Here is a 27,448-nt window from a genome sequence, read left to right as displayed (position 1 = left end):
TAGATACCATGACTGGCTCGGCAGCTGAGCTCGGGGCTACAACTAAGTTAAGTTACAGGAAGCCATCATTATTCGTCATAATCCATGTGGATGTTGTGAAGGTCAACACAATCAAATGGGGGGTATGTTGGCAGACAGACCTACCCTCGCATTCATTAAACTTTGAGGCTGGCCCTAGTTTACCCATTCCGTCTCAGTACAGTATTGTTTCATTGTAATGATGTGGTCTCCGGGAGGCCGAGCCATTTTAAGTACTTTAGCTTGGTCTCTACTACCTTAACAGGTTTTATTACTTAAGTCAGAGGATGCGGCATGAAGAACGTTTGGTGCCAGCTACTGTGTTGTGTGAATTCAGAGACCAGAGAAATGAGAACTAGGGAAATCTGAAGACTTCTTGCATTTTAGTGTGAGATGATCTTGGGTCAGGAGATCATTTATCACCTGGCTTCTATTACTCCCACTCGAACAGCATTCTAGGGTAACATTCTGGATTCCCTGTTTCTAGAGTCATCATGGGTTCTACGGGCAATAAGCCATCAAAGGTACAGATACCCTCCTCTCCTCAGAAAACGGAAAATGGTCATGGATCTCTTTGGGGAAAGACTAGGGGAAGCTTATTTTATAATATACAGAATATACTAGTTTATATTCTAATAGAGGTATTGCTGTGCCCTTCCTGAAGGGGACCCAGCGTTTTTGTCAATCAATGGATATTGAATCTGGGCAGTGATATTTAATCTGGATCTTGGATCAAAGAAAAACTGTAACTTTCCATTTCAGTGGGTGACATCGGCCTTCTTCTTGCCAACACACTTTTTTTCTGGTTATGCACGTTACACAGCAGCCTATCAGCTGCGCGGGAACAGCCCACTCTCAATCATCCCACAGACCCGAGAGTCAGGCACCCCCACTGCTACTCCGCTCTTGGTGCCCACTCCAGCAGTTACGTCTAACTTGCCTTTGATGGTTAAGCACTGCCTCCTGGCCTCTGACATTCCGGAACTCTGTGAAAGCGACGCCGAGTTCCACCTGCTTCCAGCGCGTGCACAGGAATCTGCCACGGAGCTGCGTGAAGATCCTGTGCCCGTCCTCTGCCCCACCCCCAGCACCAGGGCATCCTGAACTGACTTAAAAGGGAACATTCTGTAGATGCTCCTGAAGAAAGAAGCAGACTGAGGTCATGGATTTTCTGGTTTTCCATAATGAATCCATTTTAACTTCTCACCTCTCTGGGCCTTTGGCTTCTTCCTCAGTACCCTAGCAAGGCAGGTGAACACTCATGTGTTCACTCGGGGCCATCCCTGTGTCAGACTGTAAGAGTATTAATCCAGCATCGTATCATAATCAGTTCTAGGTGTCCCTGCCGGTTTACTGAATAGTGAATCAAGAATAAATATTCTCAAGTTTTAAATTTTTTTTTTTTTTTTTTAAATTCCAGTCTTCTCCTCTCCGGTTGAACACATTTCTTCTAGCTCTTGCCCATGATGGCTAGAGCCTGCGGTTCCTCTGGAGAGTTTGCTGTTAACAGTTGGACTTGGACACATGCGTTTCTGTTCAGATTGTTTGGTGATGCCTGAAGAGCCTCTGGTGTGAAGAGACCAAAACTGAGGAGAACAGGCCGCAGTCTGTGAGAAATCTGCTTCCGGTGAGGTGCCCCCAGTGTTCCCGAACAAGAAAGACCACTTTCTGCTTGCAGGGGAGGCGGCTGCTTCAGACGCCCAGCAGGTTTGGGTTCCCTGAAATTTAGTTCCGAGTTTCTCAGAATTACCCACCTGAAGTCTGCACCCCGGATTTCAAGGTCTTAGTCTTCTCCTGTGAAGACATGCACTTGGAAGCTGGAAACCTACTGAAGACATAAATGCCACATCCTGTGCGGCTCCCCCTCCCTTCAACGTAGATCTCGGCCTGGTTTTCAGCAGAGTCTGACCTGGGACATGAGTGTCTCCCAGGTATCACTTCCCTTCAGAAACTTTGTCGTTCACAGTGTTTCTTACATTGATCGTGATTGATCTGCACCTGCCATTTCTTTTTAAATTTAAAGCAATTGAAAAGTTTTAATGACCATGGTCTCCATACTGTTTGTATTTCTTTTTTTAAGATCACATTTAAAAAAACATTTATTTATTAGACAGAGATCACAAGCAGGCAGAGAGACAGAGGCAGAGAGAGAGGAGGAAGCAGGCTCCCCACTGAGCAGAGAGCCCGACGTGGGGCTCGATCCCAGGACCCCGAGATCATGACCTGAGCCGAAGGCAGAGGCTTAACCCCCGGAGCCGCCGGGGCGCCCCGCAGTGTTCTGACTTCAGCGGTGGCGCGTGTCCTACCGCTTCAGACGGGGGGATGCGGGGGTCACTTTATCTGACCGTCGGGGAGAACCGTAGTAAGTGTCGCTCGGCAGGGGTGACAGTCACGAGTCGGCGGCAGAAGTGGGGTCCCTGGGGGCTCCGGCTTCGACCCGCTGCACGCAGCCGACTCCACGAGGTCCCTCCGGAGGCCAAGCCGGGGCCGGAGCGGCGGGCGCGGGACCTGCAGGCGCGTGCAGGGAGGCCCGTGCGGGGAGGCCGGTGCGGGGTCCCCACGGCCCGGGAGGGGGACACGGCGTCCGTCTGCGGGGGGTCGGCCTGGACCGCCGCCCGGTGACGGCGCCGCGGACCTCGGAGCCCCGGAGCCGCCGCCGCAGCCACAGGCCCCGCGTCCCCCGCGTCGCCCGCTTCTTCCCGGGACCCCACGTCGGGGGCGCCGCCCGCTGACCCGTCGGCGCCGCGGAGCCCTCGGGTCTTCCGAACCCGCGTTGCGGGACGTCTTAGCCGCAACGTGGAGAGGAAATAATTGCTCTTTGCGGAATCGGTTTTAGTAGAAACGTCGGATCTTCCTCCTCGGGCTCCGCAGGACGGGATCGACCCCAACGTGCGACCTCGACGCGTTCGCTCGCGATTTGTCCCCGACGTCCCCGCACTCGCCCGCGGAGGGGCGTCTGGCCGTTCCCGTCACGCAGCCGCCGCCCCGACGCGCCTTAACCGTGAGGGACGCGGACGTGTCCACGGAGTGTCCACGGAGTGTCCCGTCCAGCGACGGCTTCGGCTCCGCCGCGACGCACCAGCGCCTCCGACCGACCCCGACCGCGGCCGCTCCCGCGACGACGCTCTTCGTCAGAAACGCAGCTTTGCCGTCGGGCTGACCCCGAGGCTGGCGCGGGCCCCGCGGAGCGTCGCCGCAGACGTCGTGACCCCGCCGGGCAGCCGGTGACCCCGCAGGAACGTCCCAGCGCGACGGCCGACCCGCTCCAAGTGGGACGCGGTGCTTGGGAAATAGCAGAAATAGCAGAAATAACAGAATTAACAGAATCTGCGGGATCCGGGCCCCGGGCTGCTGCGGCCGCGCGACCGAGTCGGGAGTTCGGGACCCGTCGTGCGACGCGCTCGCGGCTGAACCTGGGCGCAGTGTCTGCAACATGAGCTCAGAAGCTATTGGGAAGGTTTCCGACTTATTACCAAGTTCCAGATGCATCGGAGGCACGGCACGAGGAACACTCTTTTACTTATAAAAGATTTTCCTCCTTTTTCTTAAATAAAATAATCTAGGAAACTGGTAATACCAATGTGGAGGAATATGACTCTGACAAACTCTCTTGTGTAAATCATAAATTTTACTTCACATCCATTCCCTCTCCACAGTACTTAAGGTACCATTTCTAAGGTCACTCAGGGAGAACAGAAACCCACATTTTTATCTCCAACGATCAGTTCAAAATAAAGCATTTCATTTCATAAAACCTCAACAGACACCAATTTGGCTCTTAAAAATGAATGATGCCACCATCCAGTCTGTGTTTTAAGACAAAACTGCGATACCAACGACTTAGCTTTAGAAATAATAGGGGAGGAGGGAAAACTGGACGGGAAGAAATCAGAGAAGGAGACAAACCCTGAGAGACTCTGAACTCTGGGAACCAAACTGAGGGGTAGGGAAGGGGGTAGCGTGGGGGATGGGGTAACTGGGTGATGAGCACTGGGTGTTACACACAGTTAATGAATCGTTGAGCACTACATCCAAAACGAATGGTTACTATATACTGGCTAATTGAACATAACAACAACAAAAAAGAAATAATCTTCAAATTTACATGTGTTAAATTTGTTCCCATTTATTTCTGGGGAACATGTTATCCATATATAATTCTAATGCTCTTTATCTCTTAAAACAGTGGCAATACATAAAAAAACATTTGATGGACACTTGGGTGGCTCAGACGGTTAAGTATCTGCTGTTGGCTAAGGTCATGATCCCAGGGTCCTGGGGTCAAGTCCTACATCAGGCTCCCTGATCAGTGGGGAACCTGCTTTTCCCCCTGCTTCTCTCTGTCTCTAATGAATAAATAAATAAAATCTTAAAAAAAAAAAAACAGGGAGATCATTATAAATAAATAAATAAATAAATAAGCATTTGGTGAGATAAATCTTTTGACACACATTTCCTAAAAAGCCTTGTTTTTTTAGTAGAAAGTAGTCAAGGAGATACAATCAAAACAAAACAATAAAGAAATGGGATGAATTAAATTACATTTAAACTTCACAGATAATCTTTTGGTTAAGATACGTAGTGTCATAACTTATTAGGGATAATTTTTGTAAATTTAAATGTTCTTCCAAGTTAACACAATGGCTAGGTTTTGATATTTCTTAATGGTTTTCCTTTCCTTTTAATCAGAAAAATTACATTCTTTACCTTGTTCACAAACCCTTAAAGCTGACTTAGAAATTTTATCATTGGGTCACTGGATTAGTTCAGAGAACACAACTTTCTTAAATGTCAACCCCTGGAATTCCTTAGATCAGTGAATTTCAGGGCTTGTTTTACTCAGACTGACCTTGGTCTGTACCCCCATGCAATCAAGATGTTTTTGTGTCATTGCTATGAAATCGAATTGTCTTATGTGCTCCTATCTCCTAATGAGAACTGAGGGAAAATTGGGGTAAAATAACTCTTGAACTTTCTGGGTGGGGTCTGACTTTCCCTAATGCCTGAGATAATGAAAGGTACTAAGCCTACCTAGATAAATAGTCACACAACTCATGAAGGAGTCACGGAGTCTCCAAGAACTGCTCCTTCAGGTGCAAAAAAAGTGAACATAACCCTCAAAGGGGCATACTCGAGGTACACAAATTGTTTGAGATTACTTGAACTCCAGATCTGTGGGCTAGCAAACCGAGAAGCAGTCTGGTCTCGTGCCTCACTACCAGAGTGGCTATGGAGGGGAGTTTCAATGCTTTGCTGGAACTCCCTCCAGGTGTTATTAAAGTGCCAAAGGACATTAACGATGCCATGGAAACTATTCACTCAGACGGTCAGCAAGATTCCAGGTGATCTGGAAAGTGCAAACTTAGGATGTTCCCCAGAAATCCATTTGACCTTCAAAAACTCCAGTAAATATCTTAGCAGAGACTAGTACGAATGATATGCTGGAACAGAATTGTCAAATTAAGGAAAATTCATGCCCTTTAGGCTAATGATCATAAAAGTATTAGGGAAAGTTAAAATAAATAGCTTAAAGTTTTGAATGGAATTTGATTCTTACTCTAAAATTTTAGCTAAACATTCCTGCCATCAATATGTGAGGGAAATGCTACATTTACAGAGAAGTTTGTGGTTTGGACTAAGAACATACAAAATAGCTTGTATTAATTTTAGCTTAAAGTATAATTTATCATATAATTCTGATCAATGTTTCCCAACAAATAGAAAAAGGGAGACTAATCTCCTTTTTTCTTTTCCTACTTTCTTCTTCAATTTTTGAAAAAACATGAAAGGTAGAACCAAAAATACAGAAGACATGAAGTAGTACAAGTCTTCCCTTTACTGGTGAGAAAACTGGGCTCGTCTACCTTCTTGCACTGTAGTGTGCAGACAACAGAAGATCTCAGATTTCTACATAATTGCCTGAATTGTGTCCAGAGGAGGATTGCTCATTTTCTTTTTTGGCCTTTTGTTGTTGTTGTTGTGTTTACACTCATTTTTAAGTCCTAAAAAGTATTAATAATTTTATTTACAAAATGATTTTTGTATAATATTCTGAAGGGTTTTTAAATTTAGGTCCTTGACTATAGTCCACTTCTCATTAACAGCTACAACTGATTAATAAACTTTTGACCTCTCTTTAAAATTCCAGGATTGTTATCTCAAATGTGACAATTTACACATGGTAAGTTAAATGACACTGTGAAGACAGATCCATTTTAAGATAATCTGAACAGGAAGTAATCATAGTTTTGATCAAAATATTGCCCTGGTGTAAGGACTACTGCTTTTAACTTTCTTATTTATTTTTTAGAAAAAATCAATTGAATTATCATAAAGATCTCAAAGAAACAGTATAACTTAGCTTATGTCACAGATTTCCTTCAAAGATACAACAATATATCATGCACTCTCTTCCCGCCAATCAAATCAGGCTCAGCTACTGTTCCTCGCTGATTAAGAGTTCATATAATTTATTTTAATGAAGAGGCATTTCAAAGTGTGCCAAAGTGTTAATTATTTCTGATATAAATCCAATTACCTAAGTAACTAAGAACGTTATAAAAATCTTGCCTATTCTGATCTATGGAAATCACATGTGTATAAAAAAGAATCTGATTATAATTAACTGTAATTGATTTGGCAGGACTACGTATTGCATTCTAACCTTGTCCCAGACAGAACTGGAGGCCCCGTCTCCTAGTTACTTAATGACAGGGCCGGTGCCACAAGACGGACAGGCTCACTACTCTTTCCATTACGGATCTGTTTTGTATTTCACAACTGGAGGACTCTGAGGGAGGCAGGTTGCCTGAAAAAATATTATGAGAACCTTTTATGACACAGTTGAAATTCCCTAAATGTCTGTCACTCATAAAGAAGTTGCTAATGTGACAAAGATTACTATTTTTGTGAACATTTGCTGGGCTAATGGTTTGAATTTAATTTCAATAATTTTTTATTTTAGTTTTAAAATGTAGAGGGTACAAAAGACATAATTACATCACTTAGTTGAACTGTTTCAAGATTATTCTACTATAAAATATTCTAAGAATATTTGGTTCCTAAAGGCTTAAATTACCCTTTGATTTTAAATTATGCTCTGAGAATACTCCCAGAGTATCCTGTTACTACTTTTTACTACTAGTAATAGAATGTTTTTGGAATGAGGACCTTTAAATCAAAATAAAAGAGGTTGAAATTAGTATACGGAATTAGTACATTGATCTCTTCTTTTTTGCTGTATTCCTGTTTAGCTGAAACTCGAAGCAAAGTCAAATAAAACTTTCTACATGAAAGAAAATCAACATGACACAAATACTGATGTTCAAACAGTTTGCCAGTTTTTCGAATATATGGTGAGAATGTGTAATTCAGAAGTGTCCGTAGGTAACACTAGGGATACAAATGTGAACAGAACATGATCTAGCATCATCATCTTAGAAGTCACGTAGGGATAACAGATACCAGAAGAGAGATGAGTAGTCAAAGGTAAGTTGGTTGGAAGTATTGGGTAATAGGTACGAAACAGAAACAATAAGTGTTAAGGGAGACAGCAGGCAGGTGTAGAAGAAAGGTACAGAAGGTGACCACAAGCGTATTTGGTGGAGATGAAAGATGCTGTCAGACACGAACACAGGATCTGGATCTCAGAGTTTATTCATTTATTCTTTTATTTTTGGGGGGCCTTAAAGTTCAAGGAGACCTTTTTTGCCTAAGCCATACTACAGCTCAACACCATGACCCTGTCCACCATCGCTTTTATGAATCTTCGAAAAAAGTCTGTAAAAACTACTATGGGTAGTAGAGTCATCTCATGTCATTGTCTCAAAATCTTGGTTTCTACCTTAATTGTTCTCTATACCAGTGCTTCCAATTAACAGCCAAGCCTGTGTATACTTTATACCCATTCTTTCCAATAAGTATTTGAGAAGAGCTGCTGTTGTTCAGTTGTCAGATTCATTAACTCTTCTTCTAACCCGTTGTGCACTGCTGCCAGGTTAATTACTAGATGTGGGGACAGGGCGCATGGGCGGCTCCCTCGGCTGAGTGTCTGCCTTTGGCTCAAGTCCTGATCCCGCATCCTGGGACAGAGACCAGATTAGGCTTAGCCCCACGTTAGCTCCCTGCTTCTTCGCTCCCCTCGGCCACGTGCCCTGCTGGTGTTCTCTTCCTCTCTGTCAAATAAAATCTTAAAAAAAAAAAAAATGAAGTGGGGGAGAATAGCTTAAGTTTAAACTTTGTTCACCAGTCGAGTTTAGATAAATACAGTTTTCTCTGGACAAACTCCGAGATAATCATACAGATGAGTAAGGAGTCTTGGCACAACGTGTTTTTCCTTACTTGAATTAGTTACTTTGACAGCTTTATTCTTTTCAGGACATCTTACAATCTTGAAAAGGTTTAATGGTTCATTAAAGTGTGAAAATAGTTGCATTAAAATCTGCGTCAGACACTTGGTGCATAGCACTCCCTGATACCTGTACTCTGTTTAACATCTGACTTATTCAATTTACACAACTGGTAAGAAGACTAAGAACCCTGATTCTTATTAAAATATTAAACACTGACTACAAACCTAATTAAATGCATCTTAATTCAAATAAAACTACAGATTTATATGACTGACTCATTTAAACACACACATAAAAAACAAAACATAGAGTAAATATTTATTGAGAAACTTACCTTCGAGGGCTGCCTGGGTGGCTCAGTGGGTTAAAGCCTCTGCCTTCGGCTCAGGTCATGGTCTCAGGGTCCTGGGATCGAGTCCAGCGTCGGGCTCTCTGCTCAGCGGGGAGTCTGCTTCCCCCTCTCTCTGCTTGCCTCTCTGTCTGCTTGTGATCTCTCTCTCTCTCTGTCCAATAAATAAATAAAATATTAAGAAACTTAGCTTTGAAATTGAATTTAAATAAGAAAAGAAACATTCTAATTGGTTTTGTTTCAAAATTTTCTTTAAATTCTAGTTAGTTAATATACAGCATAATATTGGTTTCAGGAGGAGAATTTAGTGACTCATCACTTACATTTCATACCAGGGCTCACCGCAGCAGCCTGCATCATCCAGGTAGCCACCCCCACGGCCACCCCTGTTCTCTGTAGTTATACTAGAATTTTCAATAATTTCATTACAATTGGCCTATTTCATTTTTTTGCCAGGGGCCTGTTTTATACAATAGCTACAATAATTCTTATTTTGGCCAACCAATACTCTTATCAGACTGAAAGTAAAACAGAATATTATCACAGCATAAGCTTAAAATTTTGGATTTTTGACCAATCGCTTTTTGGTGAAGGCATTTTAGTTCCATTTTATGAAATGTATCAACCCTGAGATGTTGGGGCACCTGGGTGGCTCAGTCGGTTAAGCTTCTGCCTTCGGCTCAGGTCATGATCTCGGGGTCTTGGAATCAAGTCCCACATTGGGCTCTGCTCAGCAGAGAGCCTGCTTCCCCCTCTCTCTGCCTGCCTCTCTGCCTACTTGTGATCTCTATGTCAAATAAATTTAAAAAACCTTAAAAAAAAATCCTGAGATGTTGATCATCAGGCTAATCCCATTTTTATTGTTAAATCTACAGATTTTTTCAGTTCACACTTTTTATATAGTAGCTGAGTGAGTGAAGAGGGGAATTTCAGAAGTCAGGGGGCCAAAACGAGCTGGTTTCTGAGAAAGGAATGGTATGCTCTGTTTCCTGTGTTTAGGCATTCATCCTAGCTGCTGGTAACAGGAGCAAAAGCAAACGAGAATTAACTTCACTTAGAAAAAAGTAAGAGCATCTGTGAGATGAAAGTAACAGTAGCTGAAACCACAGAAGCCCTCCACGGACTGGACTGGAGAAGACTTTCCAAGTTCTCGGGGGAAAAGAGAAAGATTTAAGGATAAGAAGACTAAGGTAACTTGCAAGGAAAAGATAGCTACAACAAAGGTTTACTGTAATTGTGACCACTCAAGTCCCCTTTCAACATTCTTGGAGAATTCTCTCTAAAGACTTAACTTGCCTTTCAAATATGTTTGCTTTCTGACTCGTACTCCTTAATGTGGCTTCAGGTTGAGTCCGGCTACATGAACGTTCAGACATTTGGCGCTGGAGGGAGCTGGCATGAGACTGAAATACTTCATTCTTAAATAAATATTTTGGAAGATAATTTTAAGTGAGTACAAAGAAGTTCCCTATTCACTCTCATGGTACAAATACATTTCTTAACATTTAACTACCAAGTCATTTTCTATGGATCCACTGTTTATAACAAGAGATAGTGACTATAGAAATTTACGCTAACAAAGTAAGCAGACTATAAACTATATTTCAATAATAAATTTATTTCAAGTTTCACTACAGATTTTACTGTGACAATGTCCACTAGCAATAGAAGAGCATAAGATTAAGTCAGAGGTAAGCCAGCAGACCAAAGAATGTTTCCAAAAGAAATATGTCAGTTATAAGGGCTGGAAAGGTAAAAACTCAGAATAACTTCAAGTTTATAGCTTGGATACTGTTTTGTGAATATATTAATAATGTTTAAAAAGACACTTCTAGTGGATGAAAGCATGAGAAGACCGCTCTAATTTCTGTTTCTCCGTTTACATCTCCCCTTCATGCATGTCCGTTCGCCAGCAGTAACCCTGTTAACAATTTACTATGACTTGTTTCCTTTTTAGAAATCTTCATAGACTTGTATGCTCATATATCTACATTTTATAGAAGGTATACCACACTATGGAGGGGTCCGTGACAAGCCCTTTTATATTAATAGGTCTTTTAGGAGTTCTGTATCAGCTGGAGAAACAGACATGGCCACACAGGGGTGTGGTATTCACTCTCATTGATCACTGCCCCCCACACAGGCTGCAAGTGTCTGCAAAGCCCTATTTCCACAGACGGTTACATCCATAGGTACTAAGGATGAAAATTTAATTTAAAATTTTTTAAGGTAGTCTCCACACCCAGCATGGAGCCCAGCACACGGTTTGAACTCATAACCCTCAGATCAAGACCTGAGCTGAGACCACGCGTCGATGCCTAATCAACTGAGCCATCCAGTTGCTCCAAGGAATTTGATATATTTTAAGGAGACACAAATAAATCCACAAAACCTGTTATTTTTTTTTAATCTTTCATTGAAGTATAGTTGACAGACAATAATATGTAAGTTCCAGGTATACAACACAGTGATTTGATACGAATGTACATTATGAGATGATCACCATGGTAAGTCAGGTGACCTCTTGTCCCCGGACATGATCGTTCCAGCGGTCGTCACCGTATTCCCTATGCTGTCCCTCAGACCCGCATGACTTACTTCTTTTATAGCGGTAAGTTTGTGTGTCTCTTCAGCCTTCACCTGTTTGACCCCTCCTCCCACTCTCTTCACCTCTGGCAATTTTCGTATTTTTTGCATAATTTTTTAAGTTTTTCATTTAATGTACATATGATTTTGAAGTAAAACAACCATATTGTCTGAAAAAAATGTTTTAACTCCTTGTATTTTCTCTTCTTAACACATTAAATTGCTTAGCACTGTAAAAAAAACCTCTATTTTAATGGTGATATCCACTGTTTCCATTTTTTCATCTAACTTTTGAATAATCCTTCTTGATATCAGGGCACCTGGGTGGCTCCGTCAATTAAGCTTTTGACTCTAGTATGATCTCATGGGTCCTGCTCTGTGCTCAGTGCAGTGTCTACTTGAAGATTCTCTCCCTCTGCACCTCCCCCACTCACAGTTGCATGAGCTCTCTCTAAAATCAATAAATCTTTAAAGAAAATAATCCTTCTTAATGTTAAAATACCATAAAATTAGAGAAACATTTGCAAAATAGAAGAAAAAGTAATAGTTTTTTAAATACATATCATATTTATTTCTATATTTGGTCAAAACAATTGGATAGAATGAATTTAGGAAAAAGTAAAGATAGTCAATAGTGTTATTCAAAGTAGTGACATTATAGCTAATTTTCATTTCTTTTATTTTCAAAATTAGTATTCCTTTTTAATTATTTCTTTTTTTTCAATTTTTTTAAAATTTATTTTTTATTTTTTATTAACATATAATGTATTATTAGCCCCAGGTCTGTGAATTGCAAGGTTTATACACTTCACAGCACTCACCATAGCACATACCCTCCCCAATGTCCATAACCCACCACCCTACCCCAGCAACCCTCAGTTTGTTTTGTGACATGAAGAGTCTCATATGGTTTGTCTCCCTCCCGATCCCATCTTGTTTCATTTATTCTTTTCCTACCCCCCAAACCCCTCACTTTGCATCTCCACTTCCTCAAATCATGATAGTTGTCTTTCTCTGATTGACTTATTTCGCTAAGCATGATACCCTCTAGTTCCAACCACGTCATCACAAATGGCAAGATTTCATTTCGTTTGATGGCTGCATAGTATTCCATTGTGTATATACACCACGTCTTCTTTATCCATTCATCTGTTGATGGACATCTAGGTTCTTTCCATAGTTTGGCTATTGTGAACATTGCTGCTATAAACATTTGGGTTCACGTGCCCCTTCGGATCACTACGCTTGTATCTTTAAGGTAAATACCCAGTACTGCAGTTGCTGGGTCATAGGATGGCTCTACTTTCAACTTTTTAAGGAACCTCCATGCTGTTTTCCAGAGTGGCTGCACCAGCTTGCATTCGCACCAACAGTGTAGGAGGGTTCCCCTTTCTCTGCATCCTCGCCAGCACCTGTCATTTCCTGACTGGTTAATTTTAGCCCTTCTGACTGGTGTGAGGTGATATCTCATTGTGGTTTTGATTTGCATTTCCCTGATGCCGAATGATGTGGAGTACTTTTTCATGTGTCTGTTGGCCATCTGGATGTCTTCTTTGCAGAAATGTCTGTTCATGTCCTCTGCCCATTTCTTGATTGGATTATTTGTTCTTTGGGTGTTGAGTTTGCTAAGTTCTTTATAGATTTTGGATACTAGCCCTTTATCTGATATGTCGTTTGCAAATATCTTCTCCCATTCTGTCAGTTGTCTTTTGGTTTTGTTAACTGTTTCCTTTGCTGTGCAAAAGCTTTTGATCTTGATGAAATCCCAATAGTTCATTTTTGCCCTTGCTTCCCTTGCCTTTGGCGATGTTCCTAGGAAGATGTTGCCACGGCTGAGGTCGAAGAGGTTGCTGCCTGTGTTCTCCTCAAGGATTTTGGTGGATTCCTTTCTCACATTGAGGTCCTCCATCCATTTTGAGTCTATTTTTGTGTGTGGTGTAAGGAAATGGTCCAGTTTCATTTTTCTGCATGTGGCTGTCCAATTTTCCCAACACCATTTGTAGAAGAGACTGTCTTTTTTCCATTGGACATTCTTTCCTGCTTTATCGAAGATTAGTTGACCATAGAGTTCAGGGTCTATTTCTGGGCTCTCTATTCTGTTCCACTGATCTATGTGTCTGTTTTTCTGCCATTACCATGCTGTCTTGATGATGACAGCTTTGTCATAGAGCTTGAAGTCTGGAATTGTGATACCACTAACTTTGGCTTTCTTTTTCAACACTCCTTTGGCTATTCGAGGTCTTTTCTGGTTCCATATAAACTTTAGGATTATTTGTTCCATTTCTTTGAAAAAAATAGATGCGATTTTGATAGGGATTGCATTAAACTTGTAGATTACTTTAGGTAGCATAGACATTTTCATAATACTTGTTCTTCTAATCCAGGAGCATGGAACATTTTTCCATTTCTTTGTGTCTTCCTCAATTTCTTTCATGAGTACTTTAGAGTTTTCTGAATATAGTTTCTTTGCCTCTTTGATTAGATTTATTCCTAGGTATCTTGTGGTTTTGGGTGCAATTGTAAATGGGATGGACTCCTTAATTTCTCTTTCTTCTGTCTTGTTGTTGATGTAAAGAAATGCAACTGATTTCTTTGAATTGGTTTTATATCCTGACAATTTACTGAATTCCTGTATAAGTTCTAGAAGCTTTCAAGTGCAGTCTTTTGGGTTTTCCACATATAGTGTCATATCATCTACAAAGAATGATAGCTTGACTTCTTTGTTGCTGATTTGGATGCCTTTAATTTCTTTTTGTTGTCTGATTGCTGAGGCTAGGACTTCTAGTACTATGTTGAATAGCAGTGGTCATGGTGAATAATCATTTTAATGGACTGTTGGATCCTATTGGCTAGTATTTTGGTGAGAATTTTCACATCTGTGTTCATCAAGGATATTGGTCTGTAATTCTCTTTTTTGATGGGATCCTTGTCTGGTCTTGGGATCAAGGTAATGCTGGCTTCATAAAATGAATTTGGAAGTTTTCCTTCCACTTCTATTTTTGGAAGATTTTCAGGAGAATAGGAATTAATTCTTCTTTAAATGATTGGTAGAATTCCTCTGGGAAGCCTTCTAGCCCTGGGCTTTCACTTGTTGGGAGAATTTTGATGACTGCTTCAATCTCCTTACTGGTTATGGGTCTGTTCAGGTTTTCTATTTCTGCCTGGTTCAGTTGTGGTAGTTTATATGTCTCTAGGAATGCATCCATTTCTTCCAGATTGTCAAATTTGCTGGTGTATAATTACTCATAATATGTTCTTCTAATTGTTTGTATTTCTTTGGTGTTGGTTGTGATCTCTCCTCTTTCATTCATGATTTTATTAATTTGTGTCCTTTCTCTTTTCTTTTTGATAAATCTGGCCAGGGGTTTATCAATCTTATTAATTCTTTCGAAGAACCAGTTCCTAGTTTTGTTGATTTCTTCTTCTTCTTCTTCTTTTTTTTTTTTTTTTGTTTGTTTGTTTTGTTTTTGGTTTCTATTTCATTGATTTCTGCTCTGATCTTCATTATTTCTCTTCTCCTGCCAGGTTTAGGCTTTCTTTGCTGTTCTTTCTCCAGCTCCTTTAGGTATGGGGTTAGGTTGTGTATTCGAGACCTTTCATGTTTCTTGAGAAAGGCTTATATTGCTATATATTTTCCTCTCAGAACTGCCTTTGCTGTGTCCCACAGACTTTGAACTGTTGTGTTTTCATTATTATTTGTTTCCATGAATTTTTTTCAATTTTTCTTTAATTTCCTGGTTGACTCATTCATTCTTTAGAAGGATGCTCGTTAGCCTCCATGTATTTGGATTCTTTCCAACTTTCCTCTTGTGATTGAGTTCTAGATTCAGAGCATTGTGTTCTGAAAATATGCAGGGAATGATCTCAATCTTTTGATACCAGTTGAGACCTGATTTATGACCCAGGATGTGAACTATTCTGGAGAATGTTCCATGCGCACTAGAGAAGAATGTGTATTCTGTTGCTTTGGGATGGAATATTCTGAATATACTGTGATGTCCATCTGATTCAGTGTGTAATTTAAGGCCTTAATTTCCTTGTTGATCTTTTGCTTGTATTATCTGTCTATTTGAGTGAGGGGGTGTTAAAGTCACCTACTATTGTATTATTGCTGATGTGTTTCTTCGATTTTGTTATTAATTGGTTTATATGGTTGGCTGCTCCCACATTAGGGCCATAGATATTTCAAATTGTTAGATCTTCTTGTTGGACAGACCCTTTGATTATGGTAGTGTTCTTCCCCATCTCTTATTATAGTCTTTGGCTTAAATCTAATTGATCTGATATAAAGATTGCCACCCCAGTTTTCTTTTGATGTCCATTAGCATGGTAAATTATTTTCCACCCCCTCACTTTAAATCTGGAGGTGTCTTTGGGTCTAAAATGAGTTTCTTGTGGATAGTGTATTGATGGGTTTTGTTTTTTTATCCATTCTGATACCCTGTGTCTTTTGATTGGGGCATTTAGTCCATTTACATTCAGGGTAACTATTGAGAAACATGAAGTTAGTGTCATTGTATTGCCTGTAAGGTGATTATTACTGTATACTCTATACTCGTTCTGTTCCTATCTGGTCTACTACTTTGAGGCTCTCTCTTTGCTTAGATGACCCCTTTCAATATTTCCTGTAGAGCTGGTTTAGTGTTTACAAATTCTTTCATTTTTTGTTTGTCCTGGAAGTTTGTTTTGTTTTGTTTTTTAGTTTTTGTTTGTACTGGAAGATTTTTTTTTTTTTTTTCTGCACAAGTAGGCAGAGAAGCAGGCAGAGTTAGGGGGAAGCAGGGTCCCTGCTGAGCAGAGAGCCCGATGCAGGGCTTGATCCCAGGACCCTGAGATGACGACCTGAGCTGAAGGCAGAGGCTTTAACCCACTAACTACCCAGGCACCCCTGTCCTGGAAGATTTTTATCTCTCCTTCTATTTTCAATGATAGCCTAGCTGGATATAGTATTCTTGGCTGCATATTTTTCTTGTTTAGTGCTCTGAATATATCATACCAGTTCTTTTTGGCCTGCCAGGTCTCTATGGACAAGTCCGCTGCCAATCTAATATTTTACCATTGTATGTTACAGACTTCTTGTCCCGGGTTGCTTTCAGGATTTTCTCTTTGTCACTAAGACTTGTAAATTTTACTATTAGGTGATGGGGTGTGGACCTATTTTTATTGATTCTGAGTGGGCTATATAGCAAAACCTCAGCAAAGCCTCCCAGTTGGAGAATAAATACATTTACATTTATGGCTCTGATGGATGGTGTTTGAAAATGTAAGGTGGAAGCAGAATATGAGTAATGTGGAAAACTTCCTGGGCAAAGGGCAGATGTGGGTATTATTTTTCTACATCAAAACCAGAAAGGTCTGTCAATGTCCTTTCCCCAAAACTGAAGCAATAGGTGACAGTTTGTCATACACGTTTCACAGACAATTTGACTTTGTTTTGGCAAAGAGTAAAACCAAGTCGTATGTAATCATTCTTGCCTGTGCGGAGTCCGCAGTGTCCTCCTGCACACTTCTGGACAAACCAGTTCAGTCTTTGTACAGGAGTTGGAAACTCTCAGGGCTGACTTGGGGATGGCTGACCACGAGGGTCCAGAGAACCCCGTGGTTCACGGCACCAGGACCAATGCAGAGAGACAAGGACACGGGCACGAGCGTGTGGGGAGCAGCAGCACCACGAGGTACCAGGAAGGGAAAATCTGCACAAGGACAGGAGCGTCGTGAAGGCCCATTTGCACTAAACCACATTACGGTGGTTTTTAGTAATTTTCTTTTCTCTTTTTCTTTCCTTTTTGTATGGGTATCTAGATCATTCTTTGTAAGTTTAAAACTTTCTCCACCTTTCAATATTTTTACAAAAAATGTCGAGTTAGAGAGCGCACCATAAGGAGGCTCTCTTCCATGGCTAGTTGGTTCACGTCGGCCCTTAATCCATGGCCCACAGGACCGGCTCAGCGGAGGGCCTGCATCTCCCTCTGCTCCTGTCATCTCTCCCAAATACATAAATACTTAAAAAAAAAAAAAGCCCACCCTAAGTTCTGCTACTATATGTTGGCTAAGTATAAATACATAAATAAATAAATGATGATTTTTTTTTTTAAACAAAAAGGGAAGTAATTTTTTTGAGTCGCCTGAGTCAGCAACTACTTGAAGATGACGCTGACTTGTGTGGTCTCCGGGTCGGTGCCCAGCGTTTGCAGGCAGCAGGCGTGCTGCTCGCAGGCCTGCGCTCGCTCAAGGACCGTTTCTGTTCAGCTGAGGTCGCCCCTGACTCCGTTCCAAGCCATGAAAACAGTCCTACAATTTCTAGCCCCTCTGAGCTCAGTTACCCTGAGGCTTAAGTTAAAGGTATTGATGCCGCTTTTTCTTAACCCTCACATCAGTCTTTGGTGTGAGTCCTTGTTGGAGTGGGAGCCGTCACTAGTGCTCCCTGGTGCAGTGGGAATTCTCATTTATTGCGTGTGCTTTCGTATTTATGATACACTCAATGCTTCAAACAGCGCACTTTATGACTGCAGGAAATTCACCAGTGTTTTCTCCGGAGTCCACACGTCCTGAACGCTAACAAAACACAGATATGACACATGTGCGGAAGATGTTGAATTCGATCATACCTCTATTTGACAATCTATTACATAGCCTCGTGTCAGTTTTAGTCAGATCTTAAGTTGAAATAGCACACTACACAAGAATGTACTCAATTATGAAAATAACAGGTTATTTTTTAAATAGAAAGTAGAGACCATTCAGCCTCTTGTTTTCTTTTGCCGCCCAGTCTTGATGCAGAGTTTGAAATGCCGAGACCGTTTCTTAAGGAAGGAGTGAGAGGAGACAGCTCGTTGGAGAGAATGAGAGCTCACAGGATCTGTTAAATCATGTTGGAGTATCCAGTACTGTTCCCTGGACTTGCAAACAGATTAAAAAAGCAGGTAAAACTTGGAATGTACTAAATGCAGTATTTTTTGATATATAGGTTATAGAATGATACTCAATTTTTTAATTTGTTCCTCCTTTTGCCAGGTGTGCCGCTGTTCATGACCCAACAAGTGGTCTTTCGGGTTGGCAAAAAAGTGAGTTATTAACTGTAGTTATGATGACTCACAAAAGCTTCATGCATGCTGTAAAGCAGACAGGAGGTCCTGGAGAATAATTGTACGCAGAAGTGCAAGAGTCACACGCTTCGGCTCACATGTGCACGAGATGCTATGAAGGGAACCTTTCTCTACGGACGTCCCTTGTGAAGTAGAATTCACAGCAACCCATGATCATGTCAGCTACCACTGAAGGGACTTAGACACAATACTAAAAGGCCATGAAAAAAGGTGCATTTACCATTCAGGGTACAGCAAGAGAAATTCAAATTATACGAAGACAAAAATTTCCCAGTAGAATGGTTCTTTAAAAAATTATGGTTATTTAGAGCGGAGTGTTAAGATCTAGCAGCAGAGGCTAAAAGTTCAGCATGGTCATATATGTGGATGGAAGGGTGCTTTAATCTCTAAAACATTTCAAAATTTAAATGTCTTTTATGGTAAAATGAAAGAATGATCACAAAGTTTTAAGTTCTGTCCATCAAGGTTTATAATGTACATGTTCGAGGCAATGAGACATTAGCAGGCCTGAGGCTGCTTTTGAGGGCCAGATGAGGAAGCTGTGAGCTGCTTAACATCTGGTGAAGATGCAGAACCTGCGTTTGCCGCGTGCTCAGCAGCCACGTGGGGAGGCCATCTGGACAAGCAGGTTCCAGCCACCTCAGGAGTAGTGTGTGCCAGCACCGGACCTGCCAGCAGAAGAACCAGCCAGAAGAGCCCAGACCCCGTGGACGACCTACAGAACGATGACTGATCACAGTACTTGCATAACCCACTAGCTGCAGGGGGCTGTTATGTAGCAATACATACGGATGCCCACGGGAGCTGACACTCGTTTCCCGCCATCCGTTTTTATGACACAACATGAATTCACTCATTTGTGTTGTCTACCTGCCTTCTGGATGCGTTTCATTTCTGGGCCTGTGCTTATCTCACTGAACATCTACTCTTTAAAGAAAGAACCACTATCTATTATAAATACATGAATCTTCATAAATACAGTGAGACACCGAGAGTACAAATATGAAGACGTCTTATTAATCCTCCTCAAGACATCACCATCTAGTGCGCCAGATAATTAATTATGTATGCAATTAGCACAGAGCAGGTGTCAGACGCCTAGGGGTACACAGTCCATGCTGTGGGCTTATAAAGCTCAGATCTCCACCTGGGATTTCGGCAGGCTATTCTGTCTTTCTTTATGGTTCTGTTAGTCCTACCCACAAGAATTCCAAGGTGCACATATGCGTATTCACGAAACCTTTGTTGAGTCTGGTTTTTGCCTGAACTCTTGGTACTGGGCCCAGCACCAAGTACTGGTCCCTAACGAGGAGGTACGGCTGCTTCTGTGCTGTCCTGGCTTGTGAAGTGGAGGGAACTCCAAATGAGAGTTACTTGGGTGCCCAGCTGTGGAGTAAGGCAGCATTCTCCTTCATTCCCACGGCTGAAAAGGCCCAAAGCCCCGGGAGTTCTAAGGAAATAAACCACCTGCTTCTTCAGATGGTGAGGCAGAGCTGGTAGCCTGTGGCCTTGGTGGCTGCTGGCCTGAGGGTTATGTCGCACATACAGGTGCCAGCTGCAGAAGATGACTTATTGGGCCAGATGTCACAATTAGGTATGTTGAAACACTTCCTTTCACAGACCACGTCATTCCTTAAATCTTCTCGTGCTTAATTAACCGTTGCTGTATTACTCCAGCATAAATCTCTACTAGTTTTTCCAGACCATGATGGCTTCTTGAGCATAAATAGAAATCTTTCTTTTTCTCTAGTGTTTAACAGTAAAATGGCTCAGTGTCTCCAAGTGTTATAGTTCATTTAGTTCAATCCCTCATTCTCTCTCTCTCTTATTTCTGTCTTACACACACACACACACTCCTTCATATTTGCACAGAATTCACAAGAAAATGTTCATTTAATTTTTTAACCCATTTCTTTAGTGCTCTGTTTTCTACTACAAGAATCAGAGGGTAAACACAAACTCTCCATCTTCTTGGAAGGTCCAGAATCTGGACGTCTTGAATCTTAGCCCTCCGTTCAGTGCACTGATGCACACGCCTTCTTCCTGCTGAGTACACGCATGAATCTCACTGTCCATTCCTTTCATCTGTCCTCTGTGGTGGACTGAGCTAGACCTGCCGTCCTCAGCCCCATCCCTTGCACCAGGAGACAACCAAGAGCATTTATCGTTTAACGGACACTGCACAGTTGCCATCATATTCCATACGCCGAGAAACTCAGAAGCTATAAATTTTTGTCAATATACCATTATGGCACTGGTAACACAGCAGAAGATTATACTCAGAATATAGAAACAGGTCTGGATGATACAGTTTCTTAAAGGAATTTTGATAAATACACAGGCAGTGACTTAAAGATCGGCTGCAATCCATGAAGACCTCATCCCAGGCAGCAAAGTGTCGTGACTACAACGGCCTATGTGGGGAGACTCCTCCTGACTTTTGCTGAGTTACCAGCACAGATTTTGGTAGAAGAAGGCAAAAGTAGAAAATATGAGGAAATCTTGAAGCCATTAATGTAAAGAATTCATTAGTGGGAGTGTGTGCTCTGGCAGCTGTAATTATTTCCTGAGGGAACTGTACATTTAAGAGCATCTTTGGCAAAGAAGCTTTGAAGGGAAGAGAGGAGGGAACTGGAGGATGCCAACGAATGACGACTCCTTTTCCAATGCGTGTTAACAGTTGGATAATATTTCATTTAAGATCGCCCTATATTTAACTCATATACAGGTTCAGGTTTAAATTAGACATAAAACTATAGGAAACCTCTTATATCGTAAACACTGCACATCTGATAACTTCCTTGAAATAAATTCTTAGAAGTATTACTGGATATTGAATTTTGACATGTTGCTTTTTTTTTTTTTTTAAACAATTTACCTTAGGTTGTCCACTGTGCAAGACCATCACCCGCTCTGAATCAATTTCTTTCTTTCTTTCCTCCTCGTCTCCTTTCCATTCTTCCTTCTTTCTCTCTGTTCTGGTAGTTGCTGAGTCTCTGTCTTCTGACCATAAGAATATTGTTCTCTTTTTCATGATTTTTTAAAATCTTTTCTTACTTGACTTCAGTCGGCTTGAGGTCAGAAACCACGGTATACTTTGTACATGGTATTTGTTTTTCTTCCTCAGCGGAGCATGTAATGGGCTCAGCAAATCCTTTTTGAATGATACATTTTTTATTTACATTCAGTTAATTAACATATAATGTATTATTGGTTTCGGAGGTAGCGGTCAGTGATTCCTCAGTTTTGTAGAATCCCCAGCGCTCATCTCATCACATGCTCTCCTGAGTGTCCCCCCCAGTTCCCCATCCCCCGCCCCCTCCCCTCCAGCAACCCTCCGTTTGTTTCCTATAATTAAGTCTCTCTTACGGTTTGTCTCCCTCTCTGGTTTGTTATCTTTTTTCCTCTCTTCCCCTATGATCTGTTTTGTTTCTTAAATTCCACATATCAGGCAGATCATATGATAAATGTCTTTCTCTGATGGACTTATTTCGCTCAGCATAATGCCCTCTAGTTCCAGCCATGTTGTCACAAATGGCAAGACTGCATTTCTTTGATGGCTGAGTAACACCGCATTCTCGACAAATACACCACATCTTCTTTACCGATCCATCTGTGGATGAATGTCTGGGCTCTTCGTTAATACTAATTACTTTTACTGTTGTATGTTGGCAGCTAACTAACTTATCAGCTAATAAACGTCGGATATTTGTATTTGATATTTCATATATTCAATTCAAATATTTGATATTTCAAGGGAATTTAAGAAATTGCAAATATGCCTCCAAAGTGCTTAGTCCTGCTGTTTCTGAAAGGAATGGTAAGATGTGCCACTCCCTTTATCTTTGACCATTTTAGGTTTCCTTTTCCTCTAGTATAAGTTCCTCAGATCAGGTTTCTGTGATCATCCAGCACGCTCACAATTTAAAAAATACTGCTATAGTCAACAGGGAATCCAAACACTTCAACTCAATGACATCGAAGAGATGTAATCGGCCACGTTGAAAAGTGGCTGTTGCCTTAGATTCTCACTTCATTGATGATACCTTGACAAATACTCCAAAAAAATTTTTGATTTACTCCAAAGAGCATGGCACTCATTTAAGACTTAATTCAGCAAATTTTTATTTAATAGGTCATATTCTTTTAACAGCTTGGTCTTAGACTAAGTTATGTTAATCATGAGTGCATCTTTGCCCGTACTGACAGCATACTGTGAGTATTTGAAAATAACTGATGAAATTTTGGGTTATTTCTCATTTCATATTTCTTTGAACTAAAGTGATTTTATTTTTCAGGTTTTTTAAATATTTACAAAGACTATGTATTATTGGAGTTTAATTTGGTTCTGAAATATATATACACACTTACATATACCATATGTTTCTAGTGAACAAATGGGAAGTACATTTATTAAAAGTATCCAACTTACTGTTACACCCAACCTTCTGCCCGAGATTTAGTTCACACTGTTAGTTTACTTCTACTTCTCTGTTTAATTTTGTAGCCAGATATCTAGACATCAAATGACCTTAAATATAGAATATATTCATTAATCCAATAAATAGTATTTAAAATTATGAACATTTAATGCACTGGTGAGGAATGATCAAATATAAACATGTTAAAAAATAGAAGTCAATCAGCTTTTTATATTATGTATAGAAAAAAAGCAGGGACCTAGAAAATATGTATTAATGATTATTATGAAAACATGATCTTTAAAAGTACTGAGTTTACTGAGAAATCATGACTGTGACCAAATATAATTATGTGTAAATAGTTATCAGAATACTTGTAATGAAATCGTAGAAGGTGTGGTCAGTTAAATACTTTATGTTTTTTAAATACTTTGTGCCGTGAAATTTATCTTAGCCGAACAATGTAGTTTCCCCCTTTCTAGAGTCTGTAGTAATTGGTAATTTTCCTAATATGCCCCACTTCAGACTTTTGATCAGCAGAGCCGAACTCAAATTTTTAAGTCTTCAGTTGGTTGTAGGGGTTGAGGTGGGGGAAAAATGAAGAGTTACTACAATGAGTAATAAAAACCTTTGGTGGATTTCCTTAAATTGCTTTTGTAAAGCAGGGAGTCATTCTTATCTGTCAAAGGTGGTTAAGTATTATTTTACTAAGTGCAAGAAAGTATAACAATAATATTTCATTAGCCTATAATATTTTCTTTTGGAGTTAAAAATACAAACAAAAATACTACAAGACTATTATTAAATTCTAGTTTGGTAGCCACTCTATAAGGAAAATTCTATAAGATAATCCTTAAACTTTGTTCTAGTATTATTTAGTTAATATTTTCAAAGAACAAGTTATTTAGGCTTTGGGCCTGCAGTTTCCTTAAGAAAAATATGTACAATCAATGTTCATTAAGAAAAACTCTTTAGTGGGGTGCCTGGGTGGCTCAGTGGGTTGGGCCGCTGCCTTCAGCTCAGGTCATGATCTCAGGGTCCTGGGATCGAGCCCCTCATCGGGCTCTCTGCTCGGCGGAGAGCCTGCTTCTTCCTCCTCTCTCTCTTCCTGCCTCTCTGCCTGCTTGTCATCTCTCTCTGTCGAATAAATAAATAAAATCTTTAAAAAAAAATAAAAAAAAAAAAGAAAAACTCTTTAGAAAATAAATTGTCATTCTACAACCCTTCTTTACCTAACAATGAACTATAAATTGCAGTCCGGTGTCTTTGCTCTCTGTTTCCCCAGCTTGCTGTTCTCTTGAAAATGATCTTTTCTTCTTCTTCTGATGGATCTAAGAAGTGCTGAAGGTCTGTCATTCACTGTAATGCCTTGTGCCCAGCCCAGGAGCAATGATTCGAAGACGGTAAGGGTTAGTTATTTCATACTCAGAGGCTTTGAAAGGAGTGTGCCCAAGTAGCATTACTGAAAACTGAAGGTGCTCCAAGTTCAGGGGGTCGGTGTGCACCAGTAATTTCATGTACGGGTGAGTCATGTATTTATTATTTTAATGTGGATAGTAGCAAAAGGCCGTCCTGTATTTTGCTAATAATAGCAAAAGTCTGGTTGTCCAGACTTTGAGAAACAGCCTCAATAAAATATTTATTGAATTTGTTTCTTAAGCAATAAAGAAATAGGAAAAAGACAGAATTAAGAATAATAGACACAGTTCCCATCCTTACAGGGTAGCTGAGGAGGTAGGAGGAACAGTGAGAAGCACCAAGACGGCTTTACAAAAACCACAGATGCCTATGCCTCCCCTCCTGATGGTCATCGGTAGATGATCCTTCTGTATCTCCCCGGGACCACTGACACGCTCTGAAAGAGTGATGCACACCAGGAAACACGATTTCTGTGCCAACTCATTTTCTTTTTCTTTTTTTTAGCCACCCTTGACCTGGTTGTGTGAGTTCTGTGTTAGCAGGTGCTTGTTTAGCAAGGTGCCAGCGTCAGCAGCTGGCGCTCCATGGTGCCATATTTTCATAGAGGGATACGCATCCACTCAGGAGAGGAGGAACCGTCACTGTATTGTACTTGCAAATGTCTGAAAGCTACTCACCCACGGAAGGCAAATTCTGGGATTGACCTCCAGGTCATACAGGTTTCTACATAAGTGGATTGCTAGAGATTGTGAATTTGGGAGCCCTTAAAAGAGCCGAGTTTTCTTCTTCATTCTGTGGTGATACTTAATTCTCTCCGCACATTGTCTCAAACAAAGTGGCCTTTTCTAGATATAACATGAAAAAGTACAGTAAAAAGGGCGAACCTTTCATTATAGCTTCCGTCAAGTTGAAGCGCTTTCTCTGATCTGTAAAGAGAAGGCACGAGTCTGCAAAGCATCTGTGCGTGTTGAGATCAAAGTCAGGCTTGGGAGGGAACAGCGGACGTCCGGGGTAGACTCCTGCCCGCGCTTCAGGATCTCGGATCCGCGTTCTTCTCTCGGTGATTTCTAATGCCTGGAGCTCCGCACACACGGAAGAGTCCATGTTTTCAGGTAGAGACGTGAGGGCCATGGAGGGCCTGGGCACCGGGGGAATGTGCGTCTCGCTGGCCGACCCAGCCAGGGGATGATGCATCTTTAGGACAGAAAGCAGACAGAATAGGGCCTGTGGTAGGGACTAGAAAAGAGAAAATCTCAGCTTAGAAAAAAAGCAAAAACAAAAAGCAAAAAGAACGGCCAGCAAAGGAAAGAGTAGTTTCTCCCGGAAGGAGGTCACCCAGGTGGGGGGGCGGGGGGTCGCCAGAGCGGGCCGAGGGCACCCGCCCCGGAGCGCGTCGGAGGAGCGCGTCGGAGGAGCGCGTCGCATCACCTGCCGGAGCTCAGTGGGCGGCCTCAGGGGCATTTCGTCCTCGACTAACCCCCAAGCACTGCTGTCTGAAGAGCGTAAGGATGCGCCCCGTGACAGTCCCGGCCTGGGTCCTGGAAAAGAAGGAGAAGCAGGTTAGACGCGGTGAAACCTCCGTATCTGCACAAGAACAGTAAAGGAGAGAATGAGGGGGCGGAAGAGGAGAAAATACCAGCTTTTGTGACTGCGTCCAGGATAAAGCTGTACTTACAGCCTTGTACAGAGGAAGACCGCGTCCAGGAGGTGTTGGAGGGGGTGCAGGAATGGTTGGTTCCAGGCAGGCTGCGGACGGTGACCCCATAGGACACGTTCCCTGGATCCGCACACACTCACCGGATCCACAGACGGCTCCACCTTTATCCAGAGAGCCTGAAACAAGTTTCCTACAACTAATAGCGTTTTCCCAAATAGTGGAAGAATTTTTGACCTGAGAAAATACACGGTTCATATAAGACCTCTACAAGACACACGGACAACTGTGAGCTCCAAGTCTATTGGGCATAGATACTTCCTAAAACAAACAAACAAAAGGCTTACTGAATAAATGAAAAAAAGGAACAAAAGAGAAAGAGAGACAAACCAAGAAAAAGACTCTTAACTATAGAGAAAAAATTGATGGTTAACAGAGGAGAGGTAATTATTGGAAAAAAAGGATCCAAAGAGTTGGCAGATGTGAATAATTTTTCCATTTATCTAGGTACATTCATACATAGAGAAGTATGTTGTGTGTGTGTTTTATATGTGTGCGAATGTGTATGTACATACACACACATCCGTTTATACATGTAAATTCTCACCCAGAAACAAAAATATTGAGTTCTTGCTGTCATTCAAATAGCCATGCAATATTTTAAATATTGATTCATTTGAGGTGTAAAGGGAAGTATCAAATTTTCCACACCAGAAATCTTTAAAGCGACATTATTTGTCCCCAAGATAAAAATTAATTTAATAATTAATAAGAAAAAATAGCTAAATCTATTATAGCACATTCTGCTATGAAAGTGCCAATAACAGTAGTTCTCAATTACAGTGACCTATTAGTGACCACAGGTGTGCTCTTAGATATAGTAAGATCAGGGAACCTCTAAATCCCTTATAACCCAGGATTAAAGTTTCAATGTATTAGGAAATGTCCTTTTCTTTTTCTTTTTCTTCCTCACAAAGACTTTGGTAAAAACAAATGGGAAATCACTCATTTCTCTGGGCTAGACTTCAGCAGGGCCCCTTTTTAAAAAAAATAATTCATTCATTCATTCATTTATTTATTTATTTCTAACATAACAGAATTCATTGTTTTTGCACCACACCCGGTACTCCATGCAATCCGTGCCCTCTCTAATACCCACCACCTGGTACCCCAACCTCCCACCCCCTGCCCCTTCAGGACCCTCAGATTGATTTTCAGAGTCCATAGTCTCTCATGGTTCACCTCCCCTTCCAATTTACCCCAACTCCCTTCTCCTCTCCATCTCCCCTTGTCCTCCATGATATTTGTTATGCTCCACAAATAAGTGAAACCATATGATCATTGACTCTCTCTGCTTGACTTATTTCACTCAGCTTAATCTCTTCCAGTTCCGTCCATGTTGCTACAAAAGTTGAGTATTCATCCTTTCTTATGGAGACATAATACTCCATAGTGTATATGGACCACATCTTCCTTATCCATTCGTCCGTTGAAGGGCATCTTGGTTCTTTCCACAGTTTGGCGACCGTGGCCATTGCTGCTTT

Source organism: Mustela nigripes, chromosome 3 (genome assembly GCF_022355385.1).
Source record: "Mustela nigripes isolate SB6536 chromosome 3, MUSNIG.SB6536, whole genome shotgun sequence".
Classification (NCBI taxonomy): Eukaryota; Metazoa; Chordata; class Mammalia; order Carnivora; family Mustelidae; genus Mustela; species Mustela nigripes.
Note: the sequence above shows the minus strand (reverse complement) of the source record.